At 47.1% G+C, this 17,362-nt stretch overlaps 1 protein-coding gene across 1 annotated transcript in view; it reads left to right on the top strand.

The window, feature by feature from the left end:
* Pdzd2 (PDZ domain containing 2) overlaps positions 1 to 17,362 on the top strand; it is a 346,988-nt gene that overhangs the window by 205,447 nt on the left and 124,179 nt on the right. The window lies entirely within an intron of this gene.

The following is a 17,362-nucleotide window of genomic DNA, read 5'->3' as shown; positions in this document are numbered from 1 at the left end:
ACGTCCAATTAAGCCAGGAACTCGTGGATCGGGGAAAAGCCACGTGTAGCCTGGCTAGCAATGTCCCTAAGCTGGAAGGGCAGAGAGGAAACTGAGATGTGACCAAGCCACACCGTAGCATCCCTCGGTCAGTGTAGACCGTGTAACCACAAAGGTGTTCTAACAGTATTGTAGCCAGAACTTGGCAAATGCATTATTCTGTCTGAGGAGGCTTATTAGTTACATATCACCCCGGAGCTAATAAGCAGAGGCTGCTGCAGTCACTTGTCATTTGGTGATGCTCACTCTTTTCTTTAAGAATTTCTAGAGAAGTTATACTCTCTGGTCACAGCAAAATTAAGCATCAAGTATGTATCTCCAATGTACGTCCTTCCCTAACAATGTTACTACGCTCCTTACCCCTCTTTCAGGAACACCCTTCACCAGGGAGTTGCATTTGCTATCACTGATAACTGCTTGAAGGCCCACGTGTTCCTTTTGTTTGTAATTTTGTTACTTTTTTGAGAGGGGAGTATTGCTATGTAGCTCCCTCTGTCTTTGAATTCACCGTGTTGACCAAGTTGGCACTGAGCTAGGTCCTTCCAGGTCAGCCTCAAGGATGGCTGGCCGTGTTGTGGTGTCCCACCCCACACCTGGCTGCCCACGTTTCTCAGTTGAGTACAAACCAGAGTGGCTTGATCCTAAAGCCTGCCCTCCTCCTGAGGACCAGCAGTCCCAGCAGGTTCACGCCTTGGTTGCAGTTTGATTGGCAGAATGTGTGTTGTTTCTGGGCCGCGTGCACACATTGCTAGGCCCTTTGTTTTTCAGTTGCTTTAGATAAGGTTTAAGACCTGGAAGTCACTCTTGCCTCATTCCCATGGGAAATTGCCTCCAATTATTTCTAGAAATTCTTCTTGTGGGAAGGAAAGGGGAGAAACAAATAAGTGATTGTTTGGAGGCCCATAGAAAGAAGTTTACGTACACAGCTCCACTTCCTCAGCCGCTTCAGAAAGCTGCGGGTTTGTGAGTCAAGTTCCCACAGCCACAGAAACATCTGAGATTCTAGGAGACTCTTCGGAGTAAAGACGCTAAGTGCCTTGAAAGTACAGCTCTGAGCCCAGCCCTGTCACAGAGTGGCCTGTGGCTTTAGATGGGGCTCCCTCCACCCTTCCCCTCTCGAGGGAGAAAGGCGCTGATATCTTTTGATCAGAATGGGGCTGTGGTAAACTCCGAAAGCTGAATTAGCTTGAGATCTGGAAATTATAAGCCTGCACGTGGCCAGCGGCTGAAACTCTAAGCACTGCCAGGAGCTGTGCCTGGCCTCTCTTGGGCTTGTGGAAGAACATATGTGGGAGCAGGGGCGGGGAGTGAGGAGCCACAGAAACTGGTTGGAAACAAATGATTTTTTAAAATAATTTTAGTTTTATGTGCATTGGTGTTTTGCCTGCAGGTATGTCTGTGTGAGGCTGTCAGATCTTGGAGTTACAGACAGTTGTTAGCTGCCATGTGGGTGCTGGGAATGGAACCCAGGTCCTCTGTAAGAGCAGTTAGTGCCCTTAACTGCTGAGCCCTCTCTCCAGCCCCAACACATTGTTTTTTAATTCACAGAGATTTCACAAGCATTTTTACCACCCATTTGCAGCAGAAGGGATAAGGGAAAGGAAAGTTTGTTGAATGCATGCTCTGTACAGATTCCCAAAGATGCTGCCCCCCCCAACAGACACAGACACACACACACACACACACACACACAGTGTGTAGTTCCCCCATCATCCTCCACCAGCTTCACACTGGAGCTCTGATTGGCGGTGTCAGCTGTGTATTTGGAGGACAGGGATGCGTGAGGAAGGGACTAGGGAGGATTTGCTCTTTGGAAGTTAGGCTTTTCCTAACCCAAAAGAGATTGGTCCTTTTCAGGGCCTCTGAAGGAAGCATGCTTATCTTTTCCCAGGGCCTGATCAGGGCCCTGAATGGCCTTGGTTTTGAAAATCTGCCTGAATGATGACAGCCCAGAGGACAGCTGTCTTTGTTGAGGACCTGGGTTCGTGGGCCACAATAACATGCATTTCCTGCCTCATTTACCTATGCCTACCTAGTGTTACCATCTCCCCACCTTGACTCAGAATGGCTCCTTGGATGAAGAGAAAAGGAGGAACTAAGAATAGGAGGAGGGGCTGAGCCAAGAGGTGTGCCTGGGGGTCGGGGACTTTCAGAGGTGGGATGGGGCGGGGCAGGGTGGGGCAAGCTCTTCTGTGTAAGTTGAGATTGGTGGAGGTGGGATGGGGCAGAACGGGTCAGAGCTTTTTTTTTTGTAGAGTTGAAGTTTAAACTCAGTACCAGATGCAAAGGAAGAAGAGGTCCAACAGCAGACAGGGCTGAGGAAGAACATTTGGGGAAGCTCTCAGCAGGCGTGTTCCAGGAATATTAATACGTATAGTGCAAAGAGGCAGAGTGGGAACCAGATAGTAGAAGTAGGTCTGGGCACAGCCATTCAAGGATGAGCCAGTCAACAGCACTTCCCAAACTGATTGGTTCAGAGTCTTTCTTGCACAGAGCATCTCCCTCGAATGATATTTTATAGAATCTATTTTTAGAAGAACTAGATTAAGAAGATTAGGAAAATGAGAGAGAGCCCTTAAGAAGGAAATTGAAAAAGACGGCAAAGCCAGGTCGGTGAGATGGCTCAGCAGAGGGGAAGCATTTGCCACTAAGCCCAATGGCCTGAGTTCAATCCCTGGATCCCCTGTAAAGGTGAAAGGAGAAAACTGGCTCCACAAGGTTGTCCTTGGACCTCCATATGCGCACAGTGGTGTGTGTGGCACTCAGTGGTGTGTGTGTTTCCAGGCACGTGTGGTACAGCCTTGCGCATGTGCACACATGCACACACACACACTAAAACTAGTTTTAAAAAGCAACTGATGAGCTTGGTCCTCGTTCTCATTCCTTGGCTAGCCACTAGGAGCATGCAGGGCCCTGAGGGGACACAGGAGAGACATTGTCACTTCAGTTGTCCTAGCATTTTCATTAGAATGAGCGCCAGACGAGATAGCTAAGCCAGGAAGGGTGCTTGCCACCAAACCTGAGTTCAGTCCCCAGGACCCACTCACATGTTGGAAGGAAAGAACTTGCAAGTCTTTCTCTGACCTCCCCAATCACCCTGTGACACGTGCATACACACACAATAAATAAACAAGTGCAATCTTTAAAATTTTAAGCAGAAATAAGTGCCAGAGAGAAAAACACTTTCCACCATAGCCCAGAAGGTACATGGAAGGTGCGGGCCTGGCCACGTACTATCACAGATTTGGGGAAATTTGAATCTGTGTGTGTCAGAGAGGAGGCACAGCGTACAGTTTTCTGATGATGTCTGTTGCGTTTGTATGACCGGTTTCTCTCTCATTCACTTAATTTTCTGAACCCTGCCAGCATTTATGATCATAGCCCCTAGGGTGGGAAGCTGTCATGGTGGAGTGTACTGTAATATTCTAAGAACCCATGCAGCAGATGCTGTAGATGAGTCTTTGTTGTGAGAGCATCATCTTTGGTTTTTACCACTAGATACCAGCAGCAAGCCCTCCCTCCACGCCAGTTATAACAGCTAAGAAATGCTTGCAAACCTGGCAAGAGTCAAAGTGTTCCTTGCTAAGGACCATTAGTGACTGGTGGTTATAACTTAGGGATAGAACACTTGCCTTGGATGCATGGAGCCCTGGATTTGATCTCCAGCACACATACATGGTGTGTGTGTATAGACTCAGTGGTATGCATGAAAGCAAACACAGGAGCCAATGTATGTGTGTAGGTTTCTTGTTTTCAAGATTTTAGTTTGTGAGTGTGTACTTGCACATGTCCACACATGAGTGCTGGTGCTCATGGAGGCCAGAAGAGGGCATTGAAGCCTAGAGCTGGAGTTGTAGGTAGTTGTGGAGTGGGTTCTAAGGAACTCCATCCTCTGGAGGAGTGGTACATGGTCTTAGCCCCAGAGCTATCTCCCGAGCCCCAGTGCACATGTTTCTGAATCTGGGAGCGGGGCTAGATCAAGGATGTCTTGGGTGCTGTATGAAGAGGCAGAGACATCCTTCAGACCGTGGGGCATTTCAAATCGGTCTCCATGTTCACTCTCAAGCACCTCTGTGTACAAGATGGAATGAAGGGGTGGGCACCTGAGCAAGTGAGAACAGTTAGCAATCAAGGCTTTAAAATGTGAAGGGGATACAAGGAGGAGGGAAGGTAAGAAGGATGAAGGAAGTAGACCTGATGGGATTTAACTCCCAGGTACACAGAGGGAAGAGTCAAAGTGACTCATGGGTTGAATGACAGGAGTGGCAACGATTGGAAGAAGGGACGTGGAGCAAGAACCTGCTTGAGGAAGAACCTGCTTGAGGAAGAACGTGATGGATTTCATTTTAGGTCATGATGAGGTTTTTGTTCTGTTTTTTTCTTTTAATCTTTATCTATTGGCCATCCCACAAGAGGTGAACAGGAGGTAGAGGCTAGCCAGAGCCCAGAGGAGAGCTGACTACTGAGGCTCAGTGCTTGCTCTTAGATGCTGTTAACTATGAAGACAGAGGAGATAGCCCAGAAATTAGGCAACAGGCAGCTGGAAAGAGGGTCTTGAGCGCTGGTCAGAGACCTGGACACATCCCACAGTTGAGAAACAGATCTGTGAGCCAGCAAGATGGTAATATCAGTCTGCCAGAAGCTGCCAGATGTGAGGAGTGGCAAGGGGCATGCAGGCTACATGTGGGCTTGAGGAGGAAAGGAAGACTGTAGACAGACGGGATTTCTCTGGGTGCTTGTAAACTCTGCATTAGGGCAGTAGATAGAAGGGCGCTGAGCCTCTGAGTGTGCAGGCCAGGGCTCTCTCTGAGTGTGCAGGGTGTTCCCCAGCAGCTTCTACACTATTGCCTCTCCTCACAGAGCAGGGAAACAAACAGCACCTTGCCTGCTTACATATTTTTCTGTGAGTTATACTGGGCTGAGGTGTAGGGGGAAAGGGGAAACTTCACTGCTCTTGTTTTCAAGGCTGAGTTTCATTTTGTGGCCCGTGATCATCTTTTCATTTTGCAGTTTTCATAGTAATCATGGCAGTTCTTCTAGAACTGGGAAGAATCGCCATGAAAGAACCAGTGAGAAGATGGGAGAAAAATGATTCCATGGGCATCCTAAGAAGTACGAATAAGTTACCGTTTCAACCTCTCTTAGCATACAGTGTTGTGGTTTCAAGCACATTCATGTTGTTGGACAAAACTCCCTAGCCGTTGTCTCCAGAACTCAGTTTTTCAAAACTGAGATTCCGGGCAGGACATGGAGGTACAGGGTTAGGATCCCAGCACTTGGGAAGCAGAGGGAAGATGATATCAACTTTGTTGTATACATAGTACATCTTGTTTATCCTTTCGTCAGTGGATGGATATCTTCAATGCTTCTACGATCAGTGCTATGTTTATGTATGTGTATTTGGGGGTGGTGTTAGTGTAGGAGTAGGTATATGTTCACATGTATGCATATGCATGTGAGGCCGGAAAACCTCAGGTGCTGCTCCTCAGGCACCAACTGCCTAGGTTGCTTTGTTTTTTGAAGGGTGTGTGTGTATTCCTAAATATATGAGCATAACCAGCTCAGTCCATTTAGCATTGTGTGTGTGTTTATATGATATCACACACACACACACACACACACACACACACACACACACACACACACATGATTTCTGGGCTAATCACTTGGTACTGGATGATCAGTTAGGGGGCCAATCCCTGGGAAAGACTCTTTCTCCATTCTCAGCATCCCTTAGTTGCAACGGTTCCTTGTATACAGGAAAAGCTCTATGAGATTTCCTCCTTCCATGTTAAGGTGTCTATCAGTGTTGTGCTTGTTTAGGTCAGCCATATTGTTGAGATATCATAGGTGACGCTTCTCTGTCGTTTCTAGGAGACACAACCACATAGGAAATTTCCCAATCTTCTGGCTCTTACAATCCTCTGAAGTTCCATATTCTGATCTCAACACTTCACCAGGCAGCTTTCCTACGTCCCTGGGTCTATTGTCACCCCTGTGCAATGAGAAGGTATGAGGAAGAGGTCATTAGGGTCCCTCCCAGGTCACTAAGGGTGAGAATCCAGAAGTTCCGGATCTCAGGGGACCAAGGTTAGGTTCCACACTACTATCGTAGGTGGGCTCATTCAGTGAGGGCCCATCTCAGAAGCCAGGGGTGGCAAGGTGGCTCGTGTGTGGCTCTAGCACTTGCTGCAGGGGCATGTTATGAGTAAACACAACAGCCATTCCCCTGGATGCGGAGCTGCGTGCTATACATCAGCCAGTCTCTGATGAGAAAGTATGACAAAGAGGTGGGAAAACTGGTTTTACCATAGATTTTTGGCAGCCCTCACAAAATGATAGAATATTCAATAGACAGGATTTTCGCGTCACTGTGACTGAAGAAATCATTGGCCCCATTTCCTCTACTACTTTAAAACATAAATATAAGGAACAGGTTTTTTTTTCTTACTGTAAACTCAGTGCAGTAGAGCAGGCTTTCCCAAAGAGGGCAGGGAAATCTACCATACAGTCAGCTCTCTAGCCTCGGGCTGAATGTCAAACTCAGGGTCCCAACTGACCACCAGTGAAACAGCACAGATGACCCTGACTAAAGATGCATCACTTGGATAAGTCTCAAAGACGTGTTTGGGCTGTGAAGAGGACCAGAACTGGCTGGGAGCATGTGTGAAAAATATGGCTTCCTTTGAGAGGCTTTTGGTTTGTTTTTGTTAGGTTAGTTTTTGTTTTTTTAGACCTGGTCTCTTTTATTTTGTAGCTCTGGCTGTATGGAAATCACTATGTAGACCAGGCTAGCCTCAAATTCAGAGAGCCACCTGTCTCTTTGTTGTTTTGTTGTTGTTAATGACAATTTTTTTTTAAATTTAGGTGTATGTATATTTTGCCTGCATGTATATCTGTGCCTGCACAAAGGCCGGAAAAGGGCATGGGGTCCGCTGGAACTGGAGTTACAGACAGGTGTGAGATGCCATGTGGGTGCTGGGATTTGAACCCCAGAGCGTGGCCGGCGAGAGTTTTCTTAACAGTGCAGTAACAACCCGCCACTTCCTTTTTGTTTTTTTTTGGGTTTTTTTTTTGTTTTGTTTTTTCAAAAGTCTGATCTTTATTTTCTTTTTCTTTTTTTTTTTTTGTTTTTTAATTTTATTTATTTATTAAGGATTTCTTCCTTTTTGAATCGTTCATGTGTACTTTCCAACCTACTGCTAAGGCCCCGGGGCTGCCAATACCTTTGGCTCTGGTTGGACTTCTCGAGACCCCATGACTGTGCTGTAGACTGAAGCTATTCTCCGTATAGTAGAAATCAAGTTAGATGTGTATTGGTTTACGAGAGCCTATTTTTATTGTATTTCCTGATTAAAGCCTGGGGGAGAAACCAAATCATCTCCGCAGCTGCTGATTTTCTAGAGGGGGGTGTATGTGTGCTCTGATTGGCCATCTGTGATAGAAGATGGGATGAGCTGGATTAGAAAAGGCGAGATTTGTTGTCATGGTGACGAGTAGTCCTCCTTTACCAATGAATTTCATTATACAATAAACTCCATTCTCATATCCATTTGAACACAGAGAGAGAATGCCTGCATGTGTGCACATGTACGCGTGTACGGGGTCTCTTGCTCAAGCCCTCACTTGCTGTCTCAGCAACACTGGCTGGGCAGTGAGCCCAAGTGACCCACCTGTCTCTGCCTCCCACCCCAGTTCCAGGAGTTACAGATGTCTGCCACTGTACTGGCTTTTACATGGCTGTTGGCAAGCCCAGCTTTGGCTCCTCGTGCTTACACAGCAAACCTCTTACCCACAGACCACCCCCTTTGGCCCTTCAGAATATAAAATATACTTAGCTCCTTCTGAAGCGCTAGGGTCACTGGGTGGAAAGTTTCTCGGCTCATTTCCTGGTGTTTCATTCTTAGTGGATGTGAAATACACACTCGGTATATGTTTGTTGATTCATGCCTGAAATCTTAACTCCGCCTCTGTGGTCTGCATCCATATCATGAGCTGTCCTTTGCTGAGGGCAGAGCTGACCTACAGATGCCAGCAGAAGGATGCCTCCAGTGACTGCTGCCAGGGGTCTGGTTTTCCCCTATCGTCCCCCCAAAACTGAAGCGGTTTTAAGCAGCCTGAGATTTCACACGCCGGCAGAGCCGCGTTTGGCTCATTCCCTCACAGACACAGTTTAGCTGGATGCACTCATAAATGAAAAATGATCTGAGTGCGGCGGGTGGGTGGGGCCCCAGGCTCAGCAGGTGAGGCTGGAGCAGAGAGTCTCCTTCTTCTATGCTCAGCAGAGCATGGAGCGCTGGCAGGAAGTGGGAGCACGCCGTGGCGCGGCTCACGTTTGTGTTGATAGTTAGTAACCCTCTGTGAAGATCTGAATGGAAAAGGGAAAGAAAACACAGCGAACTTCGGCAACTGGGCTGGGCAAGTGGCAGCTGGAGCCCAGGGGAGCGTCTTTACCTGACCAGATCACGATGCAGGTAGGAAGCAGGCACAAGAAGCCAGTGTGTGAGCCTTTTTCCTTCTCTAGCCACAACTTTGACTCGACGGCTTATTTATTTGAAAAAAAAAAAAAAGTATGTATTTGAGAAATGAACAAGAAATGACTTGAGTAGTCTTAAGCTAAACTGTGCTGATACTTGCCCAAGCAAGTGTTTCTGTTCCTAGTTTGATAACCAACTGACAATCTCAGTCTGAGGATAATTTTTAAAAATGAATCATGTAAAAATCGTGCGGCGTTTAAGTTAGAAACCAGTTTTTAAATTGGCGATGATAAATAGCACGTACTGTTTTGGAGCAAAGATAGTTGGCCAGAAATTGATTTTCGGGCTTGAAAAATAATTGCTACATTTCATAGTTCAGAACCAAAGAGGGGCCTTGCTAATTCCTTCTGTCATTTGTACGCAAAGAGGTGAATGGCCAGCAGCTGGAGAATATCCAGAGGTTGACTGAGATCCAGAACAGGGCTCCAGGGCGCTGGTGTTTTCTCGGTGGAGGCGTTCCCCCTTTGCCTCAGAAAGGGAAATCAGTAAGAAGATACAACATTTGTCAGAGTGGAGATATAGACGGAGGGCTGGTGACTGTCAATGGTGATGGCCCTCACGCTCAGAAGCAGGGAATGTTCTCCTGGGGCCAGCTTTGGCTGCAAACCACACAGGAAGAAAATTGAAACATTTGATTTGCGCCTTCTGTGATTGTAGCCGGATCTCAGAACATCCTGTCTGTGGTGGAGGCAGGGTGATAAGGGGATAAGAAGAAACAGAACAAAGTCCAGGTCAACCCAGTTTCCAGAACCCTCTCCAGACATTGCTTCTCCTGGCCTGACCTGACACAGGTCTCCTCCAGTGAGGAGCCGGAAAGCTGTGGAACTGAGCTGGCCCTGGGTGTGTTAGAGAAGACCCTCATGGTCACTGTGAGGGGAGCCTCAGAGGTAGATAGAGCTGCCACCTGGATTCCAAGGCCTGTGAGCCACAGAGTTGTGTCTGAGGTGGCAGCCACAGGAGCTGCTTTGGTGGCCGCTGATTGACAGGCTATAATGGTCTGTAGTGAGTGGCCAGGTTTTGTGGTTTTTCATTTTTGGCCCAAGGGAACTGGGTAGGCACCTAAGGCGTATCCGATCCCTGTCTCTTTCTTACGTCTCAGCAGCCCACAGCTAGCACATATGGAAAGAGGCAACAAGGCACCCTTGAAGGCTTCAAACTCCTACCCTGCTGGCTCAGCTTTGCTCTGTTGTGCCTGTGTTTGCCCCTCACCCTTACTTTAGACTGATCCTGCCCTTAAGTACTGTGAGGGTTGAGTAGATCTGAGCTGAGGAGCAGGCCTTTTCATGGGGCCCTTTATGGAAACAGTTGGGTTAACAAACTATGGCCCAAGGGCCACGTCCAGTTTATTGTAGCCTTTTTTTAAATATGGCCTGGGAGCTAAAAATGCGTTTGTACATTTTAAAAGAATTGGAGAAACAATATGGAAGATGTATAATGCCCAACTCCTGAAGTATTTCCCCTCCGACCCCTTAGCGGGGAACAACTGTCTTCTAACACCCAGGTTTCTCTCTAGTCTTGAACAGCATGTCCAGCTTAGCTGATCAATACGATTCACTGTGTGTCCAGTACTGTTTGGGAAGCGCTTTCTTGTTAAATGGCACCACTGCCTCCAAAAGCATTGTGTTGTTCAGAAGTGAGGAATCAATGGGGAAGCACGTTAGTTGTGTGTGTGTGTGTGTGTGTGTGTGTGTGTGAGACTGTGGTTGGATTTCTATCTCTCCCTGGTTTGTGAGCCCCAGAATCAGCCAGACGTGGACTGGACTGTGGAACCACTTACCTCACCAAGTCAACGCTGGCCGGACTTCTACCATCTCAGCATTGGGGGCTGCCACTTCAAAACGATGCTTACAATAACAATATGTGGGTATATATATACACTATGCATAAGAAGTCAGCTGAATATGGCTTCTCATTTAGAACAAGGTTTCCTTATGAATCCCGGAGAACACTTAGTGTAAGCCTGCCAGCCTTCCCATGAATGTCCAGTTCTCTGTAGCACACAATATCTCATTGTTACTCTCATTTCTAATAAGGGGAAAGGAAAATTCTGGGATTTTGCTTATGTTCAACTTGTGTCAAACCTGCAGGCCTGGATCCAGAGCTGGCTTCTGTGAGTAGCTTGTTGTCCTCTGCAGAAACATAGGACATCTTTCATAGGGAGTTCCCAGTTTGAGGAGGAAAACGAAATGCCTGAGATTGAGCTTTTTTCACCAGGACATTTCATTCATCCATCCTCCTCTGGTATTTAAAAACTGAACATTGTTAGTAAAGAAGGCTGGTGGGGGAGGACCGTGGCTTGACAGGAAAATAAGTGGGGAAAGGTGCAGGTTATGAACAGTCCGGTGCCTCTCAGGAGGTGAAGCCTAGAAACAAGATGGCACCTGTAACCCCTGAGGAGCCGGTTGTTGGAGCCAGGTGGGGTGGGTCCTTAATCTGCCATGGGAGCCAGCAGAGCCTCACCTGTGTTTGGCCAAGGGGTTGGCTCTGAATCGGGAGATTAAGCAACCTGCTGTTCCTGTATGCACTGGAATTTGAGATCTGCAGAAAACCTACTTTGCAGAACTGTTGCAACCCAACCTGGGAGCCAAGTCACCAAGTTGGGGCACACGAGGGAGTTTAAGGAGTTTGCCCAGAAAGGCTGATGCTGTGTGGCCATTCTTGGTGGGACAGGAGAGGATCAGCTCCAGTCCCCAGAGGGCCTCGTTTGTGTGGGTGACGGAGTATATGCCAGAGCCTTGGTCTGCCTGACATCTCTGGGTCAAAAGGGGCCTTTTCATTTCCTGTCTTAAAGACACAGGTACGAGCAAGCTCTGAAGGCCATGAGTGGCTTATTGGATAACTTACTGGTGCACTTGGCGGCACTGAATCTTGAGAAGGGGCATCTGCCGCTTCTCTTGGGCCATTTGAACAGGGTTGAAATTGACATCTATTTAGTGTGTCTTTTCAACAACAAGACAAATGGCACATACGTATAAATGACAAAATCCTTTTTGAAAAAGGCATGTGAACCTACCTACAGGAGAGGAACAACCAGGCCAAATAAAAACTGGTGATTTGAGTTCTTGAAAATCTGTAAGGAAATCAACCACAGTATCACAGCCCAGTGACTGGCTTTGTGTCCCCCAAACACGCATCACCCCTTTTGAGTGAAGACCTCCCAGTGTGTTTCTGTGTTTACCTGCAGTAGGGTTGAGTGTACATGGCGGGGGTCCTTCCCGTGGGGAATCCGTGGCAGCTCCGCCTTCTCTTGTGAGATGGAGAGCAAAATGGCGGCCTTCCTGCCCAGGCCTCTATGCCGTGACGCAAAGGGGAAGGCACTGTGTGGCACACCACAGCTTAGATCTTTGGGTGGTTTTGTGGTCCCCATAGGCATGTCTGCCCCAGGTTGTCTTGTTTATTCTGCCCGGGGTGTGCCTGGGCACAAGGTCACCCTGACCTTACCTCTACAGTGAGTCAGGCCCTGAAAACAGGTGACCCAGGACTCTGGATCTGCTTTCTCTGTCATGATTTCTCCCTGAACGGTCAGTGCGCCTGTATTTTACGTGAGAAGACACAGAGTGACTCCTTTTGTCTAAGAGGGTCACCCTGGAGTCTGCATTGTAGCAGTACCAGGGTTCAGAGGTTAGTGAGTAGGTCTAATATGGGGTGCTGAAGGACCCATTGCTTTGCCTCTGATTTCAACACTGATTCCCCTCCTCTTCCATCGTAGAAGGGAACCAAACTGTAAGTGGGTGGAAGGTGACTTGGAGAAAGACACAGGGTGGCCCCCGAGAATCCATTTGGTCATTAGCCTTTCTGTTTCAGTCACTGTCAGACCGTAGGGGCAGATGCAACACAGTCACAGGCTTCCTTTAAGGGACTAGATGAGCCTGTTCTTGCGTTGTGATTCTCAAGACTTGATCTCATAACAACAACAACAACAAAATAGGTTTTTACGAACTCTCTATCTTGCTCCTACAGTTAACAGTTGATAATCCAAATAAAGGAGAATTTTTTATATCAGTGGGCTAGGATATTAATAATAATAATAATAATAATAATAATAATAATAATAATAATAATCCAAATCAGAAACAAGAGGGAGCCCCTGAGGCAGGGTGATCAAGAGGGAACTCAAGAGTAGCAGACTTGACCTCCCCTAGAGTGACACTAGTCCCAGAATCTGTGGTGATATTCTTGATGGGACAACAGCCTTTCACTCTTGCTCTTCCTCCTATTTCTGCCCCTTTGGGGGAAAGTGTTCTTCCGTTGTCATGCCCTCCTGGCTCATCACCAAGAGAAGGGTCTGCCTTCCAAGGCACTGGTGTTTTGCCTAGCCAAATTCCACTTTTGCCTTCCGCTTGCAACATTTAAACTCACGCTAGACTGCTGCCCATGGGCAGAGTGCCCGGCTGTGCCGCTGGCTTTGGGAAACATTGTGTACACCTTATTGTAACAGAAGCAAAAAGTTTTGGCAGAAGAGCAATAAAAACCTCGAAGGGAAACACAAAATGCCTTCTAAGTGCTGCAGAGAAGGTGGCAAAGAGGAAGGATGCCACTCGGATTTGTAACACACAGGCCACAGCTTGCTTGGTTTCAACTAATCCCTCAAGTGAGCCAAACAGTTACAGTGTAAGAAAGACTGAAACTTGGAAGCTGAGGAAGAGACCTGGGCATCTGGGTGCGTGTGGGCTTTTATTGGGATCCCACTGGCCTTACCAAACTTGGCATCCAACTTCGTTGAAAATCCTGCTGTTTTCATTGAATATTATACAAGATGTTCTTTTTTTTAAATTATTATTCTTGAAATTTCATAGATGTGTTCAATGCGTCTTCGCCATATCCACCCCCACTCCCTTCCTCCAACTCCTCCTGGATACCCTAATATATTTCTCTTCCAGATTTCCATCATCTTTTTTCCCCCCAGCCCACTGATATAAGAAATTCTCCTTTAGTAGTGGATTTGGTTTGCTGGTTTGGCCGATTGTTTTGCAGAGTGTAGTGTAGCTCAGGCTGGCCTCAGACTCCCAGGGTAGCTGAGGATAAACTTGAACTCCTGGTTCATCTGGCTCTGCCATGAGAGTTAGAGCTACTCTATTACCACCATGACCCTTGCCTATAAATAGATATTCTAAATGTGTTTGTGAGTGTAGCAATAATTTAGCCTCTCATCTTAAATGTGAGTAGAGTCGATTGTTTCAAACTTCAGAGGAGAAATAAATAAGCCAGGCCTTGTGGCTCATACCTAGGAAGCTGAGGCAGGAAGATTGTCATGGGTTCAAAGCCATCCCGGGATACTGGAACAGAGAGTTCCATGACAGTCTGAACTATAGAATGAGACCCTATCTCAACTGTCCCCCACACGCTTTGAGTGACTTACATCTGTTGCCACTGGCACTCCAGGAAAGGAAGAAAATCTGTTTACCAATTTTAGTTCTTTATCCCTGTGTGCCCTTCATCCATTCCAGAAACAACCTCTAGGTCATGCCAAAACCAGAGACGTCTAAGAGCCAAGGTGCCAGGCAAATAGTCACCTTCCTAAGCCAGTGACCATGACTACCCCAGTGCTGTTGCTGTGGTGTGATTTACTATGCCGGGTTCCTGCTACGTACACACTTAATGCTCTCGCCACTTCCAACCCCGACTGTGGCTTGGGTTACGCAGCAGGGCGCTCTTGAAAAACAGAACCAAGCATGGGTGCGATTGTAAGAGTGAAGTCATGTGATCAGCCACAGCAGCCATTGCAGCAGAGAGCCAGGGAAACCTTCAGACAAAACAGAGTTCAGCCCCAACAGTGCTCCTGGTGCAAGTCCACATCCGAAGGCTAGGATTGTGTATCCAAATCCGTGGCAATAGCAACAGAAAGAACCCTCTGGAAGGGAGGCAGCAGCAGGTGTCCTCCTGTTACCCCACCCCCATCTCTGTCATGGAGGTAGAGGGGTGTACCCAGATCCAAGATGATGTTTTCATTCATCCTGACCCCACATCCATCTTCCCTGGAAAAAAAACCCACAGACACTTGCAGCCGCGTGCTTCACTGGTTCTCTAGGTTACCCCAAAGACACATGTGATGACCCGTTACTAGCCCTGGAGCCATGATCAGTAGAGAACAAGATGGCAATTATAACAACTTTGCCATGAACCAGTCACAGAGTGTTCACATGGCATGGGTTGGAGCAGCCGTTCTCACCCTGTGGGTCAGGACCCTTTCACAGGGTCACCCAAGACCATCGGAAATCAGACATTTGCACTAAGATTCCTAACAGTAGCAACAATGTTACAGGGGTCACCATAATACAAGGATCTGTACAAAGGGTCACAATATTAGGGAGGTTGAGAACCACTGGTTTAGAAGTCATTTCAGGTGAGCAAACTTAGGAAAAGGTTAGTATGGACACTATCCGTGTGTGTGTGTGTGTGTGTGCGTGTGTGTGTGTGTGTGTATTGATGCTATTTCATAGTGCCATGGACCTGGACCAGGCTGTTACTTCATGTAAAAATCTTTACATAAGGTGTGTCTAGCCCGTAGTTCTTTCTTCTCTTTTATAAACATGTGGCCCAATCACCCCTGTTTGAAGAAGTGTCTTTTTGTAGCTGCAGCTCATTCTGTAGGAGTTCAAACCATTGTCAGAAGAGTCCCCTGAGTCTGCTGTGCTCAGTTCTCCTTGGCTTTCATGACATTTTGGGTGAGGGGAAAGTAGCCAACAGAACAGTTTCAGATGCCGTGGGTATGTGACTTTGAAATGCAGAGACAAATCGATTTGGCTTTTCCTGATAATGAATCCTTTTTTTGAGACCCACAGTTGATAGGACCTGAGGGAGTGTCACTTTCTCTTGGTGAGAAAACCACCCAGAAAGGATGCTTACGGTCTACAAGACTGCCCGTCCCAGAAGGGACAGTTAAGAGCTCAGCGTCAGCCCCTGCTCTAAGGCTACATTTGTTTGGAAATGGCTATGCCAGGGGAACAGCACGCTGCTTTGAAGTGGGATCATCATGGTGTTCCATGAGCAGCGTGGCATCTCTGCTTCAGAAATATTAGATGCCAGCTTTGCGTTGGATCCTCAGTACTTGTTAGAATACACAAGGACTCATCTGTGTTAGGGGCTTGTGAAGAGCGAGCCAGGTGAGCCAAACCCCCAGGGTAACATCAGCAGCTACCAGAGGAGGAAGCGATTGGATAAACGGATAGGTAGGCATGCTGATCCTGATCAAATGGGAGGGATAGACACCAGGGGTGGCATTTCCTTCCTTCCTGTTATACAAGATCCTGAAGCATCCTTCTAGATTCTATTGAGACGTAGGGGGGTAGAGGTGGGAAGTGCCCTGAACCCAGAGAGGTGAATACTTGATGTTTATTGTCATCCAAATGTAGCGTTTCCCGGGGCAGAGAAGGGCAGATCTCTGAGTGTGAGGCCAGCCTGATCTGGGTAGTGAGTTCCAGGCCAATCGGGGCTACACAGTGAGACCCTGTTTCCAATAACCCATGTTTCTACTTAGGGTAGATGCAGGCAATATATATATATATATTAGTAGCATCAAAAGTGACCATGTCTTTGCCACCAGTGGTTATGGCACATGGTATTTAATGCAAGTGTGTCTCTGTATATCTCTGTTCATTCTGACTTTAGTTGCCAACTAGGCCAGGACACCTGTAATCCCAGCACTCTGGAGACTGAGGCAAAAGGATCTCAAGTTTGAGGCTGGTCTGTTTATACTTGAACCCTGTTTCACAGGAGGTCGGACGGAGGGGCGGGGGTAGGGAGTCCGCTAATAACCTTTTGCCATATCTTCAGATTTAATGTGTGAACGAAGCAGCACACCTGGGTTACAGTATCATGCATTTTTAAGTATTTATAGCATTGTATTTCATTTAATTGATTTTCTTTATAACTATGTATTTTACACACTTAAATGTATGTATTGTTTTAATGGGACTGGAGAGAGCAGTTAAGAACACTTGCTGCTCAGAGGACCTGAGTTTGCCTCCTAGCACCCACATTGGGTGGCTCACAACCATCAGCTAACTCCAGCTCCAAGGGCTCAGACACCCTCTTCATGCCTCTTTTGATGTACACACACACACATACACACCCTCACACACACATACACACACACACACACACACACAGAGAGAGAGAGAGAGAGATTTAAATACTGTTTTGAGACTTAGCTAACCAGAGAAATCGAAACAAAATATGGAGGGAAAGAAGAGGAGATCGCTATCCTAAGTGCTAAAACTGCTTTGTGTGTGCTTAGATTTTCATTTGTGGGGCAAGAAAAAAATTAACCAAGGACACATTGTTGGGTCCAAGCCTATCAGTCACCGAGGAGCTTGAAACAACATGCATGCTTGTTTAGTAAGTCTGGGAGGGGCTGGAAATTCTGCTTTTCTAAGAAGTATAAGTAGCCAAGATATGGCATACAGTGATCCAGATGAAGACCTGGCTCCCTGAACCTCAGTTCCCGTAACTTTAATATACCTCAGCGTGGGTAATAGCTTACTTGCCCTAATTCTTGTCACAAGTGGGGTTGTCCCAGCATGGGGAAACGTTGGAGGAAGCCCAGCAGCAGACTTCACCGACTTCAGAGGACGTATGTCACCTCATTTGGAGCCTCGAGTTGTGGCCAGCTGGATGCACTGAGTGGCAGCAGCTCAGTTTGTAAGGTAGGATAGCAATGTGGACACGTGTCTCCCCATGTAGCTGATGAAGTCTGCAGTCCCTGCTACAGCTGCGACCTCAGAAGGTTGTTTCCTGGGCTTTTCCGAACAGGCATGCACTTCATGAGCCAGGAACCGTGAAGCAAT

This window comes from Microtus ochrogaster, chromosome 19 (genome assembly GCF_000317375.1).
Source record: "Microtus ochrogaster isolate Prairie Vole_2 chromosome 19, MicOch1.0, whole genome shotgun sequence".
In the NCBI taxonomy this organism is placed as follows: Eukaryota; Metazoa; Chordata; class Mammalia; order Rodentia; family Cricetidae; genus Microtus; species Microtus ochrogaster.
The sequence above is the reverse complement of the archived record's forward strand: the minus strand, read 5'-3'. Positions and strand labels throughout refer to the sequence as shown.